Source organism: Amblyomma maculatum, chromosome 1 (assembly GCF_055883805.1).
Source record: "Amblyomma maculatum isolate TAMU_Amacu chromosome 1, ASM5588380v1, whole genome shotgun sequence".
Lineage (NCBI taxonomy): Eukaryota > Metazoa > Arthropoda > Arachnida > Ixodida > Ixodidae > Amblyomma > Amblyomma maculatum.
Window position 1 is genome coordinate 325,137,375 of NC_139344.1, and position 17,032 is coordinate 325,154,406.

Genomic DNA, 17,032 nt, shown 5'->3' on the forward strand with positions numbered 1-17,032 from the left:
TCTGAAAAAAAAAAAAATACAGGCGTAGCAATTTCATTGTCTCTTATCGGCAGCCTATACTGCTGTGCAAGATCTAGTAGATCCGCGAATTTTAAACAAGGCATCCACCAATTTTAAACTTAGAAAGCGATAGAGAAAACTTTGTTAGGAAGCCTAAGTTCCGCCTTTGAGATGTGACAGCGTCAGTGGCTTCCACCTAGAGTTCCACGTTTGGATCCTCTTTCGCGATGTTATGATCGGGCTTCTAGCCGCGGTTCGCACGGATCCTGCAGTGGTTGACGAAATCAGCCGAGCGGGTGCAGGCGAGCGCCTGACGCCCCTTGACACGCACCGGTGATGCGCCGCCGCGTGATATTGTCGCACTGAGGGAAAGCCTTGGTGTCGGACAAGACTCGACACGTTTTGCCAGACCCCGTGACGCCTGGACCCGCCATCGGCGCCTTAGCGGCGTGCACTCCTGCCCTCAGAACCAAGGCCGATTCAAAGCAGGAGACCAGCGCGCTCGCTACTGGATGTTTTGGGACACCGCCATCTGCCGCCTCCGGATTGAACAGTTCAAGTGACAACGGCTTCCTGCTCTAAAAGGAAGGCCCGTTGCTACTTGTCCAGGAAGACAGTCGAGAGCGTCCGTCGAGCGCTGTGCTGCTCGCCCGGAGGAAGCGTGACGGAATCTCCCTGGTTATCGCTGTGCGAAGGCAGTCGCGTATAGCCAGTGGCTATCGACCCCTGTGTCGATGTCGTCCTGTTTAGTACCATGATTGTAAATAATGTATAAGTAACCGTCCACCTTAACTCCTGGACTCGGAGCCTTGATACCCGGACCCGAATTGCGCCCGCGTACTTCCACTTTGCTATGAGCTTATCACTAATTTGTGCCCTTAATTGTCAATCTGTGCACACTTAGCCACTAACATGCACAAGTAATCTATTTCAATGTGTGAAAGATCACCTGACATAGATATAAACTGTTGCCTGAACCAAGCCGTACGAACGTGCCTGCAAGAATTATAAGTAGACTCTGATTTGGATCTTCGGGTCCCGGAGGGCTGACTCCCTTCTCATCTCAAAGTAGCTGTCCGAGTTGTCAGCTGCTGCCTTCTCGGTTACGCCATGTGGATTCGTGACATCATACAATCCTCCAACCTGTCACTGCCCGGCTATGTCACCTGCCAACAACGGCCTTCAACAAGCATGTCCACCTCCCCCACTCGTGCTATGGGCCTGCCCATGTTCAGCCGCCCACCGCCACCTTCAACCTGGTTTTGTTCCTCACCTCCAACCTCTTGAAAAAATCTTTATGACGCGTCGTTCTGCGAAGTGTGCGAACACTTATTAGTAGAAAATTGCCTTATTAGTCATTGGGCGCATTAAGCTTCCATGTCCTGATAATATTTTTATCGATCCATGAGCCTAAGCTCAACCGCTATTCACCTTGAAACAGTAAACTTGTCTTTCGGTCTTGACGATTCGACCTTGAACGGAGTTGCACGAAAATAAATGACGCTTTGATGCCCATCGGGACCTCAAATAAACCGTTGCGAGTTTAAGTGCGTGTGCACCACAGCGCATATCAAATAGAGACACTGTGCGACGCATATGGTATTCTTACTTGTAAAAGATAGCTTCCAGCATGTATACAGCATTTGTGCGGGGCTAAATATATTTTAAACTGATATTGATCAAAGTGAACCCACCACGGCAGTAGCAAGCCTGTAACGGCAGCAACGCAGGAAAAGCGACATTGGACCCAGGAACCAGAGCTCCCTGGCTCAGGCATCCATTGTTACGTAGAGCCCATCCATTGTGCGCCGGGTTTTTTAAGCAGCATATTTTGTTTTTACTCTTGCAGTAAACCAATGGAATCGCTTGGTTACTTACTAACACAAAAGCCACGAAATTCAGTTGGAAATATACATACTGTGAGATTTTTGTGTTCCTTCCTTTAAAATCTGCTGCAGTATATTGTTTCAAACACACTAGAGACAGGTTTAGTTCGAGTTGGAGACTATTGGACTTTATTACTAGCCAATTGCAAACTTTTTTCCTGCTAAGCATTACTTCGGGGACAAAAATGGTTTTAAAATTATTTTTCTTATTTCAGGTATCTCACGCCGAAAGGGTTAATTGTAAGGAAGGTCTATTGGCTGTAGCATGATAATTCTTCAATGTTGCCCACTTGGCTGTTCGAGGTTCAACGAATGAAACGTATTGAGAAGTCATGTTACAAAAGTGCTTAGCTTCCGAGAAATATACTTTCTGCATTCAGGCTGAATGTATTCTTTTAATGGCTCTACATCGGCAACAAGCTATCGAAGCAACTCTCCCGGTTCGCCGCTCAGAAGATGTGTACCTAAAAGGGAGGTCATGCATCAAAGAGCTTCTTCTCGATCTCGTTATCGAGGAAAAGCTGCAGGAGATTCACTTTCCTTTCACCACGCCGACACCATCCATTCCCGGCGATAACATCTCGAAAGCGTACTGACGTTGCCACGTTGGAGAAGCGCTTGCGTATAGTGTAAGTAGAGAGCTCATTTTATGCCTCGTATTTTCATTTTCTTGTTCTATTAGACTAAGGTAGACGAAATCATTTGTTCCTGCCAGAGTGCCCCTTCTTTCAGCAGTAGATATCATTTGTTGTGATGGGCGGGGAAGAAAAACACAACGCCAAAGAAAGCAGCCACGCTGTGCAAGCAAGGTGCGCAGTGACGTGGGTGATCCTAACAAATCGACCTCTAGCCTCTCGCGAACAGCCAGCGTGCTTGATGCGAGCGTATCGAAGAGTAAGTTCACTGCGTGCAGCGACGCCGTGGACACCTACTTGCTCGCAGTGGAGAGAGTGCAAGGTCAAGTACGCGGATGACTGCTCCTGCTGCTGGTGGCGGGAATTTCTGCCCTCTATGTGCAGTGAAGAACCGTGTCTTTGAATACTACTGTTGTCTTTTGATGCGCTCCTTGGAGTTCTTGAAAACTCGGGCCTGGAGAGATAAAGGAAAATGCTGATGTTAATTTATTTATTTAACGCACTCTTACTTTCGGAAGGCCTGTGGACGAGGCAGGGGCAATTTTGTTGCAAAATGCAGCGTCCAGGAACGGCACGCATCAGACTATACACCGTAGAGGGGTAAAAGTAGAACCAATGAAAGGAAGCTTCACTGACAAGAGCCTCTAACTGTGGCGGTTAGGTAAAGCTCAGCATGAAAACTTTAATTACGCAATAAATCGGTCACAAGTGTGCCGAACGTATCCAAGCGCTTTCGACTATTCGTGCTAGACAGTTTGGTGTGGTTATGGTCCGAAAGCGACTCAGGCAATGAGAGACGCCAGAGTGGAGGGCCCCGGATCTCGTTATCGAGGAAAAGCTTTCCACCACCTGACGTTCTTTAACGTGCACTGACATCACACAAAACAAGGGCGCCTTGCTTTCAACCTGCATCGACCAGCTGCTGCCGAGACCGGGTTTCGATCCCGCAGCCTTGGGCACAGTAGTCAAGCGCCGTAACTACTCCATCACTGCGGGTGGCTCGTGCTAGAGAGCTTCAGTTTGACAACCACAGATTGTTTCTGCTTCAGGAGCACTAATTAAATTGATGGAATGATGATCGGCGTGCGTGTGCAAGTACTGAATTTGATTGCTGCTGATGAAGGCGTTTCATCGCTGCATTGAAGCGAGCGCTCAGTCAAGCACGCAAAAACGAAACTATAAGCGCGAGCTAGAGAACATGCGGGCAGCCTTAACAGATATATCAGCACACACTCGCTCCGTGGCTGTTTCCGAATTCCTTTTTTTTTTTCTTCTTCCATGCAACCTAAAGCACCAGTCCAGAACGCAAAAATGATTCTCGATGAAAACCTTGCCGCGAATAGAAACCTAGAATTCACGCCGCGTAAATTTTTGCCGCGAGCTGCCGATCAGCCTCACGAGAAAGGTTCAGGTTAATTCAGTGCGGCAAGTGTGATATTCTGTGTCTGAAGCTGCCGAGCGCTGTTCAGAAACGCCCAATTGAGTATAAGAAAGCATTAAAATCCGTAATTATCTGGTTTAACCGCTTCTTGCGAGCAACGCGAGAAATTATTTTATTTATTATTTATTTATTTCATTTATACTGTAAGCCTTTTGACAGGCTCATACAGGAGTGGGCAAAAAAAGTCACAATTTCACAGACAGTGTACAATATATCCTAGAAGACAAAAAAAAAAACAAAAAAAAAAACAAAGGAATAACAAGGAACATTGGACAACAAGGAACATTTTCGTACCGACAATCTATGCACATGAAATACACTCAAAGCACTCCGTGATTTGCTAGGGCAATCCGCATAAATGCCTCTGTTCACATTGTTGCAGTTTGCTGGGCAAAAAATATTTCCACCTTGGTGATGAATTCATTTGCAGATGTGGAGGAGACAATGTCGAGTGGCAGATTATTCCAGACTTCTATGATGGACGGAAAGAAGGAATGTTTAAACGTGTTACAGCGGGTGATAAATGGCCTAATCGTCCTGTCATGGTTTGTTCTATCTGAATGTTTGTATGGTGGTTTTAGGTATTCTTGTTTGTTGATATTAATACAGTCATGATAGAGAAGATAAAAAAATTTTAAAGAAGCAATGCGTCGCCGGCTGTTCAAAGTTTGGACGTCTGCTCTGTTGCGCAGCGCGGTTGCCGAGGCATGCCGCGAGTACTGCGAAAAAATAAACCGAAGGGCTTTGTTTTGCATCGCTTCTAATTGATTGTTAAGGTATGCTTGATGTGGATTCCAAATTATACTGCCGTACTCAAGGATTGGTCGTATGAGGGACTTATAACTTGCTAGCTTTACTTTAGCTGGCGCTCGTGAAAGTTTCCTCCGAAGGAATGCAAGCTGTCTGTATGCCTTAATGCACGTTTCGTTGATGTGTGCATCCCATTTCATTGTGTTTGTGATGGTAATCCCTAAATATTTAACTCTGTCGACTTCTGCTACTTGAACTCCCATTAGATCATAAGTAAACTTTAAGGGCACCCGTTTTCGGGTTATACTCGTGAAAGCGGTTTTTTTCATGTTTATTTCCATTCCCCATTCTTGGCACCACCTGGAAATGTTAGTTAAGGAAGAATTAAGGCGTATCTGGTCGTTAATAGTGCGCACTGTAGTGTAGATGACGCAGTCATCTGCAAACATCCTTACCATTATATTAGGTTACCATGAGAATGAATTTCATTAACAAATTTCATTAACAATTTCACTAACAAAAGAGAATGGGACCCAGCACTGACCCCTGTGGAACCCCGGAGTAGACATCTAATTCTTCAGATTCACATTCACCTATTTTAACATACTGTGTGCGGTTTGAAAGATACGCAGCTATCCAGTCTATTACGTAAGTGTCAATACCTGTAGCCTTTAGCCTGTTAATTAGTTTACAATGGGGCACCCTGTCAAAGGCCTTGGAGAAGTCTATGAATATTGCGTCAGCTTAAAGTCTGGAGTTAATTACTGTAGCAAAGTCGTGCGTTATTTCGAGAAGTTGGGTTACCGTAGAAAGACCTTTGCGAAAACCATGCTGTTTGGAGTAAAGTAAATTGTTGTCCTCTAAGTAGGTGGTAACTGCCTTGCATATTATATGCTCCATCATTTTACAGATACAACTAGTAAGTGAAATCGGCCTGTAATTGTTAACATGTAGTTTGTTGCCTCCTTTGTGGATCGGAAGAACTTTCGCACGGAGCCAGTCTCATGAAGCGACTAGAACACAAAAGAAATACAGAGATAATCAAAAGCCTGGAAGAAGACGACAGTCGAGGGAAAACAGGCTGAAAAGAAGCGCATGCCCATATGGACGCCGCTTCACTGTCGATGGCTTGCTGCTACGGGGGGTTGCCAGCGCCAATAAAATCCGCCGTGACTGCTAGCTGCAACGCGCATAAATACGAGGCCCAATGCGTGAAACGCGCTAAGCTATAAGAGTACTATCGATGAGGCTCCTTCTTTCGCTAGCGCCAACCAGCTTGAACGAGACAATCGTGCAATGAATAGTGAGAAAGATCACGGAACGTCTCCTTCCAGGACTTTTACAAAGAGGTTCTGCTGCCGCTGCCATTGCGCTACCATAGAGAGCAGCATGAGGACGCCTAGAAAACTCTTAGTTGAAAAGCACATCAACCGCGTTTACAAACATACGGGACACTCGCAGACGCTGGATGGTAAGGGGTGATAAGCTTTGGAATTTTTTCAGGTAGTACACAGAACGCGGTACGAAAAGAGACCAAGAACAAGCTGCCGAAGCATTCCGTACAGCGCAATCTATAACGGTGGAGCAGCGGGACTGAACAATGTCCTCAATGGTGACGGCGCAAAGGTTATAGAAAAACTAGCTCAGGGAGTTGATATCAGCGTGATAGCACAGCAAATGCAGATTGTGGTAGCCGGAAGTACTAGGACAGCGTGGGAAGTTTGAAGTGGGCGTAGTGACGGGTAATCGTGACATAAAGAAGAAAGGTTGCGAAGTGACGGAAATAAACGGGTAATTGCGTGGTGCATGCTTTGGCAAAAGATTTAAACGAGATGGCATGGCATGCTATATGCCATGCCTAGCAGATTGAACGCAATGACGTCATGAGAGGGATAATAAATTGATGTCATACGCACCTCACCAGTGAAGGAAATCGGAATAAGTACTATTAAAATGAACATGGGAAACAGCCATTCTTAGCGCTTGCTCCTGTGGCAATAATGGGAAGGCCTAAGGGTAGAACGTCGGTAGTTGCGTCATTCTGCCAAACAGTTCGGCCGTACGACAGGATGGATGTCTAGCCGCGTGGTGCGCACCTCTCTCCGCGGTACTTTGCCACCTTTGCTAGAACGGCTGGTGTCATCTACACAGCTTCATGTACCTGGTAACGCCAAGAAAATGTGTTGTGAAAAAATTTGGTAGAGACACTGAAGACTGCCTACATGAGATTATGTGAAAGCATGAACACGACCGCAAAAGCCCGCAGGGTTCTCTTCACATTGCCCTCTAAAGCGGCGGCATGGCGTCACCCCCGCGCTTATGCCAGCACTCACATTCTGGAATATTTAAGAACGCGCACGTTGTTTGAAAACATCAGACATGTCGACCCGCCACTGGGGATGAAGCGCCGCCGTACGCGACAGAAGCGCCACGGCTTGTGATTCGACTCCTCCCGCGCTACGCGTCCCTCGCTCGTCGCTCACCCGACACTGAACATTCCTTCGCAATTAACAGCTCTTTTTTGGCACCAAGAAAGAAGTCGAGACACAGTCTCTTCTTCGTTCTTTCTTGTGGTTTGCATGTTTCGGCACAATTTATTTATCTATTCAAGTATATGCCTTTGCAAGCTTGCTTCGAAAGGCCCCACCTCTCCCTTTCCACATGCACCCGCTCTCTTCTGCCGACGGAGCGTGAAAGTTGTACGCCACCGACAGGTCCTTCGATTAATAGGGCTGGTAAAGCTTTTGCATAAAAGGTGTTTTAGAGCGTCGGCTCTACTGCTCACATTAGTCAAGGTTGCGCTGCGTTGGAAGATGAGTTTGAACCTACGCGCTCTCAAAAAAAAAAAAATAAAAAAAAACTTTGTAGTAACTGGGTTTCAAACCACGCCAGAACAAACAGATCAGATTTTCTGGCCCAGGTACGAGAGCAAATCTATCGCCGCAGCCGATCACGCCTCGTATAAAGAGAGAGGAAAACGGAAAAAAAGAAAACGCAGTGAGGTTAACTCTCCGGTTCCCAGTAGGCGACCATATGCATACACATGAGGAGGGGAACAAAGGGAGAAAAAAGGAGGAAATGGCGATATCGAGATGAGTTTTTCACTTGTCCACAGACAAATATGATAATGCGATGTAGGGTTTATGGACGGGAACTCAAACTCCGAGTCCTTTAATAACTTCCAGGGTGCCTTCACTGTTTTCCTGTGATCAAGATTGTGTCCAAGGCCTTAGAATGTTTGCTTGTGCAAGAGGATAAGCGTTCAAGCGACATAATGTAGCAGCCAAGATCTGTAAAGCTGTATCACACTCCCGGGCGGTGCAGTCAACAGCGTGGTCTTTATGAAGTTTCATCTGTTCCGCTCACCGCGCGTTGTGACAGCACTGCCGCTGACAACATTGCCGAAAGAGCCGCCAACATCGTCGCGAAAAAAAAAAAAATATTTGTGAAAAGCGTTGACGCGGCTCGGTTTCGTGCCCGCGCCAGGACGAATAGATTAACCTCTCTGGCCCAGTCACGAGAGCAATATGCCATCAATTCTAAAGAGCCTCGGGCTAACAATCGATGTTCATCTCCGGCAATGTCGAACGGCTTCATTTTTTTCCTCTGATTTCAAGGCTGCATGCATTAAATACGCATTAAATAACCAACATTGAAAAAATTCAACGCTTTGCAAGAAGTCTAAAACCTGCAAATGGGGGCTCAGTTCCGCTCTGTTCTGATGTGTAAGAAAAGAAAGCGTTTTCACCTTCGTATCTTCCGCTGCACAGTTAGAAATAACTATAGTGGAGTGGAGAGGTCGCTGAATCTGGCGCTGCGCACCGGTAGCCATCCTGAAAGAGCTTAAGCTAAGAACTCATTTTATCAGTACACCTGACCAAATACTTGAAACAAAAAGTGAGTTCCTTTGATATTGAAAAAATTCGCAGGAAATTGGAATTGAGTAACGTTACCTGTTATAATGAAAGTATTTCAGAGCCGTGTCGGCAAACGAATGCCGAGTGAAAGGCAAGCGTAACAAAGACGCCTGGCTCATCCATCACAATTTCAATCTTAAGGGGCATTCAAGTTCATCTGATTGTTGCTAGGTCGAACACGTCCGCACCCGAACTCCTTTAGTAGCAAGGCGAAGTTTTCGTAGTCAGAGAAAATCATATCCATCCAGGTTCCATGCATTTCGTTGCCTAGCTCCTTGAATACATTTCCTTTTTCTCGAATCTAATTGTCTATGCCACCTCTTGTGTTCTTGCGTTAACTCGACAGGGGCAACGGAATGACAGCCGCGGGAAACGAATTGAACTGTCCCCCAGCCAGAAGCAAATTCCAAACGCAGGCTGTATGCAAACCGGGTGGTTCAATTTTACCATTCCTTTTTCATTTTAGCAGCATGCTGCATCGCTTCGCTGAAACATAGTTCGCTGTTTAAGCTTCATTTCTATGCGGCGTGTTTCGGAGGAGAGTGCAAGAAAAGAAACGCACGGGAAAAGCGAGACAAGTAAGGAAGTGGCCCTTACAGGTCCGAGAGAAGCAATTCGTGTTCGACCGACCATCGGTTACCCAATTTTGAAAATGCACAGTCGTGTCAAGATAAAATAAATCAGTTTTTCTTACGTTTTAGGAAAAGGAACGATGAAAAACGAGACCGCCTCAAAAGCGGTTAGGCCGAGTGGCTTTGGAAAGCGAAGACAACGCTAGCACCAAACTAATCACCATGACATATATTTCTAGATTTCGGATGGTAAGGTTCGTGCTCTATTAGACCCTATAGCCAGTACCGAATAAGAAATTGATCAGAAGGCTCTGATGGTAATACCGATATTTATTCAATATGGCAGGATATATAAACAATCCCCAGGTATTCCAGAAAATACGCTAGTATCCTCAATGTGCGTTTTCTAGTGCGCTGCGATAAGCCGAAAGCTTCAAACGCAGATGCCGACCGACTTTGACTAATAAATAATGAAATACTGATATTGTCGCATCAAAAGGATAAGAATAAAGATAGATGGAGTGCATCTTCTCTTTCGCTGACTGTCGGAGGACCGAGAAAGCAATTTGTCGCCGGTTTCAGGCTACGCACATAAATGTCCTTAAGTTCCTTCGTAGATTTTGTTTTGTTTTTTTTTTGTTTTTTTTTTTTGTTTTTTTGATCGGGACCCCTTCTTGATGATCAATGTGATGCTTCGTCCTTCCTTGCCTTTCTGATTTGTCCTTTCTCTGTACTGGCCTCTAGAACGACAGAAAATGAACCCTCGTGCCCAGAAACAATTTTTGTTATTCCCAGATTGAGCAGTGATCGCGAAGGACCAGCTCAGAAGAATAACAAATAAAAAAGGAAGGAAACCTTTGGAGAGACCAGACCAAAGATGAGGAAGCATTTGGCTTCGGCGAGATCAGGGACTGCTCGCCTCTCGCTCGAGGCGCAAACAAACCTATAGAATGGGCTGTTAGCCCGAGCTGGGATAACGGGAGCAGAGTAAACGAAAGCTTGGTGTCTTCAGAAAAGAAGATGTGCAAACAAAACTGTGATCTTAGAACATTTTTCACCAAGCAAAAAGAAAAAGCCTTAATCGCTTGCCCCAGGAAGCATTATCTGGGAGCATGGCCCCGAAAAGCGATCAGTTGAGGTTTCTTTCCCTCTCAGTGCTTTTAGATAGAAAGTTCACTGCTCGAAAATGCATTGCTACGCAACATAAGGACGAGCTCGAACAATTGCCGCGAGCTAAAATCCCTGGAGTCTCGGATAAGAAGCACGCATGAGAATGTTGCTTGCGTGTTGAGCGGATGCTAACACTTTTTTTCTTCGCTGGCTCGTTCGATCGTCCCGGTTCTAACAAACATATACTCCTCAATATACGCGCATAAGAGGTTCATTATGTTTTGCCGCTTTTTAAGATATTAAATTGATAAGAATCTTGTGTATTGGCAGCTGATTTGCGCTAACCGTGGAGGTGTCATTTAGTGTTTTCAAATGGAAGAAATGCGGCGAAATATAGGATAATGTGCAGCGTGAATGAACGAAGATAGCATGCATTTTGCTCATATTTATTGACACTGATGAAACCCGATATTTATTTTCCCTGTGGCGACTTCCAATTGAAATTTTTCACAGACGGTGGCGCCGCTCAACAACAGCGGGGAGAAACGCTACTTCAATGATCAGATTCCGGCTCGCCGACGACCAAGAGTCCGCCGTGTGGTGCTCGTACCAGGTCAGGTTAAAGACGGCATTACAAATTCAGCATCTAAGGCATTTTTGGACATTCTAGCCTCATCGACCCTTGCTGTGGATATAAAATACACGAGTAATTGCTTGTGCTGCGTGCCACAGTGCACGAACTTTGTCTCATCGTTATTCATCTTGCAAATGCAAAATTTTTAAATGGGTATTCACTAGGCAGCGAGCGGTTATTGGGACGTAGAGAAGTACAGCCGGGCCTAAATTTGGGCAGCCGTGCATAAATGGGTTTCTCTTCAAGTAAACAAATTCTGTAATCTACCCGAATTTGTTACGAAAGCAGTGTTGTGCAACATGTCCCTACTTTCCAAGAACTGCAGGCAAATATCACTCAGCTGCAGCACGCACAGGCACCATGTACTTTCCATTTCGCCTACGGTACTCAGTCGCATAAGTTGAGACCGATTGCGCTGCTCCCCTGCCTTGCTGCTGAAGACGCCTGAAACTGATAATAACGCGTTTATTTCCAGAATAAAAAGATGCCATTAACGCTCCCTTGCCCGTGCGAACCGGCCGTCTCGGCACGCTGTAGTTCTTGATTGTTGTACAAATTCTTTCACCGTATCGTTGTGATTGATGGAACAGCGGCGTGCGTACCGTTTCCGATAATAAAAAAGGTGCTATAGGCGTTCAGCGCACCGTAATAACGCACAAACATGTTTTTGCTGTAATACACCAATGTCGAGGCGCACGACGCCGCATTGGAAGAGATGTCGACACCTGTTTTTGGTTCAGTAGATTTATGGACGCATCAATCTGAACTAAAATCAGCACTGAAATCTGCACTCTTGCGGTACTAATATACTGCTGTGCTTCATTCTATTTTGTTTCAAGAGCAATAAAATATCAAACGTGCCTTGAAGCAAACGTGCTGTCAGGCACGCTTTAGGAGGTTTGTTGCCAAATGCCGCAGCGACCGATAAAGCGACCTGACTACGCGCTCCTTGATAGTGCCTTCCTGGGCGTAGATGAACCCTCTCACGTTAATGCAACTTTTGTGCAACGTGAGAAATCTTAACGCATAACGCTCGCACTGTGGCAGTCCAGGCCTCGACGCCGCAACAGATCAGGTGCGCGGCCCTCAGTCTCTTCGTCTCGGATGAGGCACCTGGTTCTTGTTTCTGAGGTACCATTGTGGTTCATAATTTCAGCCAGTGAGGACATCTGCTCGAAGCGGAGAGACAGCTTCGCCTGCTCACGAATTACGGATGGGACGCACGGACTGACTGCGTCTCCTATCGTCCCTGTGGCAGCCATATAGAATATACCTTTCCGCCACCTATGGGTGAGGAAGCTTGCCAATAATTTCGTGACGATGGTTTTTTAAGTCTCAGCACGGGCTTTACATAATTCAATAAACATTGTTATGCATCCAAACCTTTTAGACTCTGTTCTAATTGAATGTTTAACGTGTGTGAGTATTCTGTTAACAGCAGTGCACATGAAAGTCGCGCTTCTGGTATCGTGAATTGCCAGTTCTCACGTTTTGTCTTGATTGCTTTGCCAAGCAAGAGTTTATATTCTAGGCGCAGATTCTCATTTACTTAAACTGGATCATCCATCTCGAATCTCAAGATAGTAGTATTCAGCCTCTGTTTCTTAGCTTTTAGAATAATGCGATCACGAACTTCCCTTGACATGAATCGCACGACTACGTTTGCCTGGGTTTTCTCTTTAGTCGGCACTCGGTGTATGACATCAATGTCTTTTGTCTGAACTTCTTTCTCGAGGGTTTTTGCTGTCTTTAGCATCATAGTGCGCAGCGATTCATTTGGCACTAGTGGAACCCCTTTTATCTCAAGATTGTTTCTTCGGCTGTACTGCTTCAGATCTATTAGCTCTTTCCTCACTTCTTTAATTCTTTGCGCAGTTCTTGGGCCTCCTCTTTGCATTCCACTGGCTCTTTCTTGATTGTATTTATTTCCTGACAGACACTGTATATCGTCTTTAAATGTTTCGAAAGCAGCATTCATGAAATCCATGGATTGTTTCACTTGTATTTCAGAAAGCTGAGTTTTATGACCAAGTGCAACAATTCTAATATCAACTTTAATACAAGTAGTCACTGTTTCTAGTAGCGTAGTCATTTCGTCCAAAGTTTTGGCAAGTTCTTTGGTTGTTGTCGGCGGTTTTTCGGCCAACGCGTCACTAAGGGCCGATAACAGATTCATTGTCTCGTCCATTTTACAGAAACAGATGCAGGGTAATCCAGGAGATGTATACTAAACAAAATGAGGCAACTAAACGCTGCACGTACCTGCGAAACCGAAGTAAAGTTTCTTAGGTCCTGTGCGCTGTTCCCAGCTGCCCTGGATCACACTGAACTGTGGCGCGAGGATGGTCGCGTCGCTCTTTTATCCTGTCGTTGAACGCACAGAATTCTGTCGTCCAGGGAACATCTGCGCAGCGCACGCGTTGAAGCAGTGGCCCTGCTCCGCCGCTCAGGTATCAAGTCCTCGATCTGCAGTTATATCTTCCGAGACGAAAAGATTGTCCAGGTATCTGCGAAACCGAAGTAAAGTTTTTTAGGTCCTGTGCGCTGTTTCCAGCTGCCTGGATCACCCTTAACCTTAACCTCGAAGACTATGTGCATTTCGTAGAGTGCAGCATGTCTGCTTCAGGATCATTAAAGAGTTTTAGTTCGTAGCCTTGCATAAAGTTTCAAGTGACAAATAGTTCTTGTTTTTTAGGTAGAAGGTCAAATTGTCAGCTGTTAAGCCTGACGAAGAAGCTTTTGTCGTCGTCATAGCAATGATCTCGCGAGATTACGCGAGACCATTGCTATGACGACGACGTGAGCAAGTGGCTAGAGCACCGGATGCAAGCCTGCAGCCAATCAGAGCCAATTCGTTGTAAACGGTTGTAATTGTTGTAATATAGATTGTAAACATGAGCAAGTTCCAATTCGGCTGACTCTTGGCTACGGCCGCAGCGCGGCTTGGCTCCAGGCGGCTCGACTAAACAAAATTAGCTTTGTTTATTTTTACTAGATGGCGCGGCATAACACTCTCGCACATTTTTTTCCGAGGCTCGATGAAAAGTCCACAGGGTTTGCGTCCCGCACGCCACGTACATGAAACTAAAAGCAGTCCTGGCGAAATGCGCACAACGCACATAGACATGACACCTGCGCTTGCGTGAACGCTATACGCACGTGAAACTAAAACTATCTATTGTCCTTCTAAACGTACACAGCGTCAAAGCACGAGCTGCTTACTCGCGCGTCAGTTCCGTGGTCAGCATCTCTCACATGCGGCAAGTATTTTAGTGGCACCCAAGTTCCCGGAACGTGCCTGTCTCCAGCCTTGAGAGTAGAGAGACGTGTTGTATAGAAAGCAAGACCATGAGGGTCATCTGGCTTGGACCCTGACAAAGGAAGCAGAGCTCTGCAGGAAATAAAAGCAGTGTGTCGGAATCAGCACCTCTAGTTTTCAGAAGTGCATTCAAAAGAGTTGAAACTAGAATGATGAGGGAGCAAGGTCAATATCGCAGGGATTTTAAAACCTAGCGCCAGCATTGGTTCTATCCACTGGCTGGATCTATCTCTTACTAATGTCAATTCCCGCTCTCTTAGAGGCAGAAGAGGCGCACCCACTAGTACAAGCTGGCCAGGCGTACCTCTATAAGACGGCGCTAGATCCGAACGACGCTCATTCGATATAGCTATGCATTTCGAAGGCACCAGGTATTTTTCAGCGTTTCTCGCCTGCAATAGCCGCCTTTTAAGTATCTCCCCAACATATTTTGTGTTGTTAGGGGGCTCATACAGTTCCGTGAAGTAACGTAATGAGATGTTCAACAATGCGAGCACAGCTGCAATTTGTCGAGAACGCAGCCGTCCGATGCTCTCCAGTCTGTCGAACGCAAGCTACGATGCTGTGACAATTTATTTAAACGGCATTTATGTCGGGCACTTTCTCGAGCGCACTTGGCAAGATCAGGTACAGGGACGTGTTCCACGTCATACACCGCGGGTGGATAGGATAGGATAGGATAGGATAGGATAGGATAGGATAGGATAGGATAGGATAGGATAGGATAGGATAGGATAGGATAGGATAGGATAGGATAGGATAGGATAGGATAGGATAGGATAGGATAGGATAGGATAGGATAGGATAGGATAGGATAAGATAGGATAGGATAGGATAGGATAGGATAGGATAGGATAGGATAGAATAGGATAGGATAGGATAGGATAGGATAGGATAGGATAGGATAGGATAGGATAGGATAGGATAGGATAGGATAGGATAGGATAGGATAGGATAGGATAGGATAGGATAGGATAGGATATAGGCAGGGGAATGCAAGGCTGCCATCTAAGCCTACTTTCCATATCTGCGTATCCGTGCGAGCAGTTGTAGCGCCAGAGTGTTGAAGTGTGCCGGCAGATGTGAAGTATGACTAGCAAAATAGTTGTTTTAATTTTACTAATAAGAAAGTGGACACTAAGAAAATGAAAATTTACAGACCAATCAGCTTACTGTCTGTTACGTATAAGGTATTTACTAAGGTAATCGCTAATAGAATCAGGACAACCTTAGACTGCAATCAAGCAAAGGATCAAGCAGGGTTTCGGAAACGGTACTCTACTATCGATCATATCCATACCATCAATCAGGTGATAGAAAAATGCTCGGAATATAACCAGCCCTTATACATAGCCTTCATTGATTACAAAAAAAGAATTTGACTCGGTAGAAACCTCGGCGGTCACGCAGGCATTGCAAAATCAGGGTGTAGACGAGCCTTAGGTGAAAGTACTGGAAGATATATACAGTGGCTGCACAGCAACTATAGTTCTACATAAAGAAATAACAAAATTCTTATAAAGATCTTAGGCAAGGAGACACGATATTCCACGATCTCGGGATCAGAAGAAGTTAATTTCTCCAGTCTTCTGCGCCCTTAGCCAGCAGCTAAACTATCCTTGGCTTCTATGTCGAGCGCGTTCAAGTTCACCTGCGTTCTATAATTCGTTCACGGGAAAGGAAAGGCGGGCTTGGACGGGGGGGGGGGGGGGGGGAGGGGGGGGTGAAGGGGAAGGGGGAAAGGGGAGCGGGTGCGCGGACGCGGCGACGCTAAAGCGCACGCCGCACCATGCTGTTTCTCTCCGGTTGCAATGATAACAGCGCCTGTGTCGTGAAATGCTCGACTCGTAGCCCAGGGTAGCTCTCGCTACAAAATACCATCAAAATATGAACAAAATCTAAAATTTATATATAAAAAAAGTTATTGGCTGCGAAGTTACCGGCAACGGAAATAACATACCCCCAGGGAGCGTAGAAGTAAGCAGCGAAAGCGCAGTACCTCCTGAATATTCTAATGACATCCTGAAATATCCGTGAAGAAAACACACTGCCGTGTTGGTTAGAACGAATTTAAAACCACAGGGGGACTGTATTTTGAAGAAACCCTTCTACGTACTTAAATATTGAGCTTTAACGAAATGCCGACCGCAAAACGGTGAAGATCTTTCATAAGGAACGTTAGAGTGCAAGGTCATCTTTCTTTTGCCACTATGCAGCGGAAACCTGTCTTTAAAAGTGTAGTAGAGCATTCTGGCATTCCCTTCCTTGCTTTTAAAATTTCGACGTTTTCAAGTCGAGTCTCATTACTCCTATTTGTGTCTCCCTTGTAGATGTCTAACCTATCGCTATAAAATAAAATATGAAAAGCGTGGCGCCTAGCTACTCGGTTGTTTGAATTTGTTGCTATTGCACTTTCAAATGGTTGGTAGTAGACATTGCTGAGGTACTGAAGGAACTTATCTAGCTGTGGTTTACGGGAAAGCATTATGTATAGTGTTCCTTTGTAAGTCTTGCTCCTATTCTAATTAGTAGTATTAATACTGATACCTTAGTTAGCCGTTGTAATTAGTGTTCTATGATAATTACTATGATTGTAATCATCGCCTTGTAATTGGTGTCGATAGCACAGGTATTTGTATTGGTTGTGGATATACTTTTTGGCATGACCGATTATATCTTCTCTGATCTTGTCCTTGCATCAGCGGCTTTCTAAGCCACATGTTTGGCGACGCCGATTCTTCTTTTGTTGTGGTGGTCCCTCCAATGTT

At 45.4% G+C, this 17,032-nt stretch overlaps 1 long non-coding RNA gene across 1 annotated transcript in view; it reads right to left on the reverse strand.

Annotated features, from left to right (window-relative positions):
• The window catches only part of LOC146207325 (uncharacterized), a 132,053-nt gene extending 118,610 nt beyond the window's left edge, over positions 1 to 13,443 (reverse strand). Inside the window, exon 1 of the long non-coding RNA XR_014703322.1 lies at positions 13,208 to 13,443. This is a non-coding gene — a long non-coding RNA (uncharacterized LOC146207325). The remainder of the gene's footprint in view (positions 1 to 13,207) is intronic.
• Between the last annotated feature and the right edge of the window lie 3,589 nt (positions 13,444 to 17,032).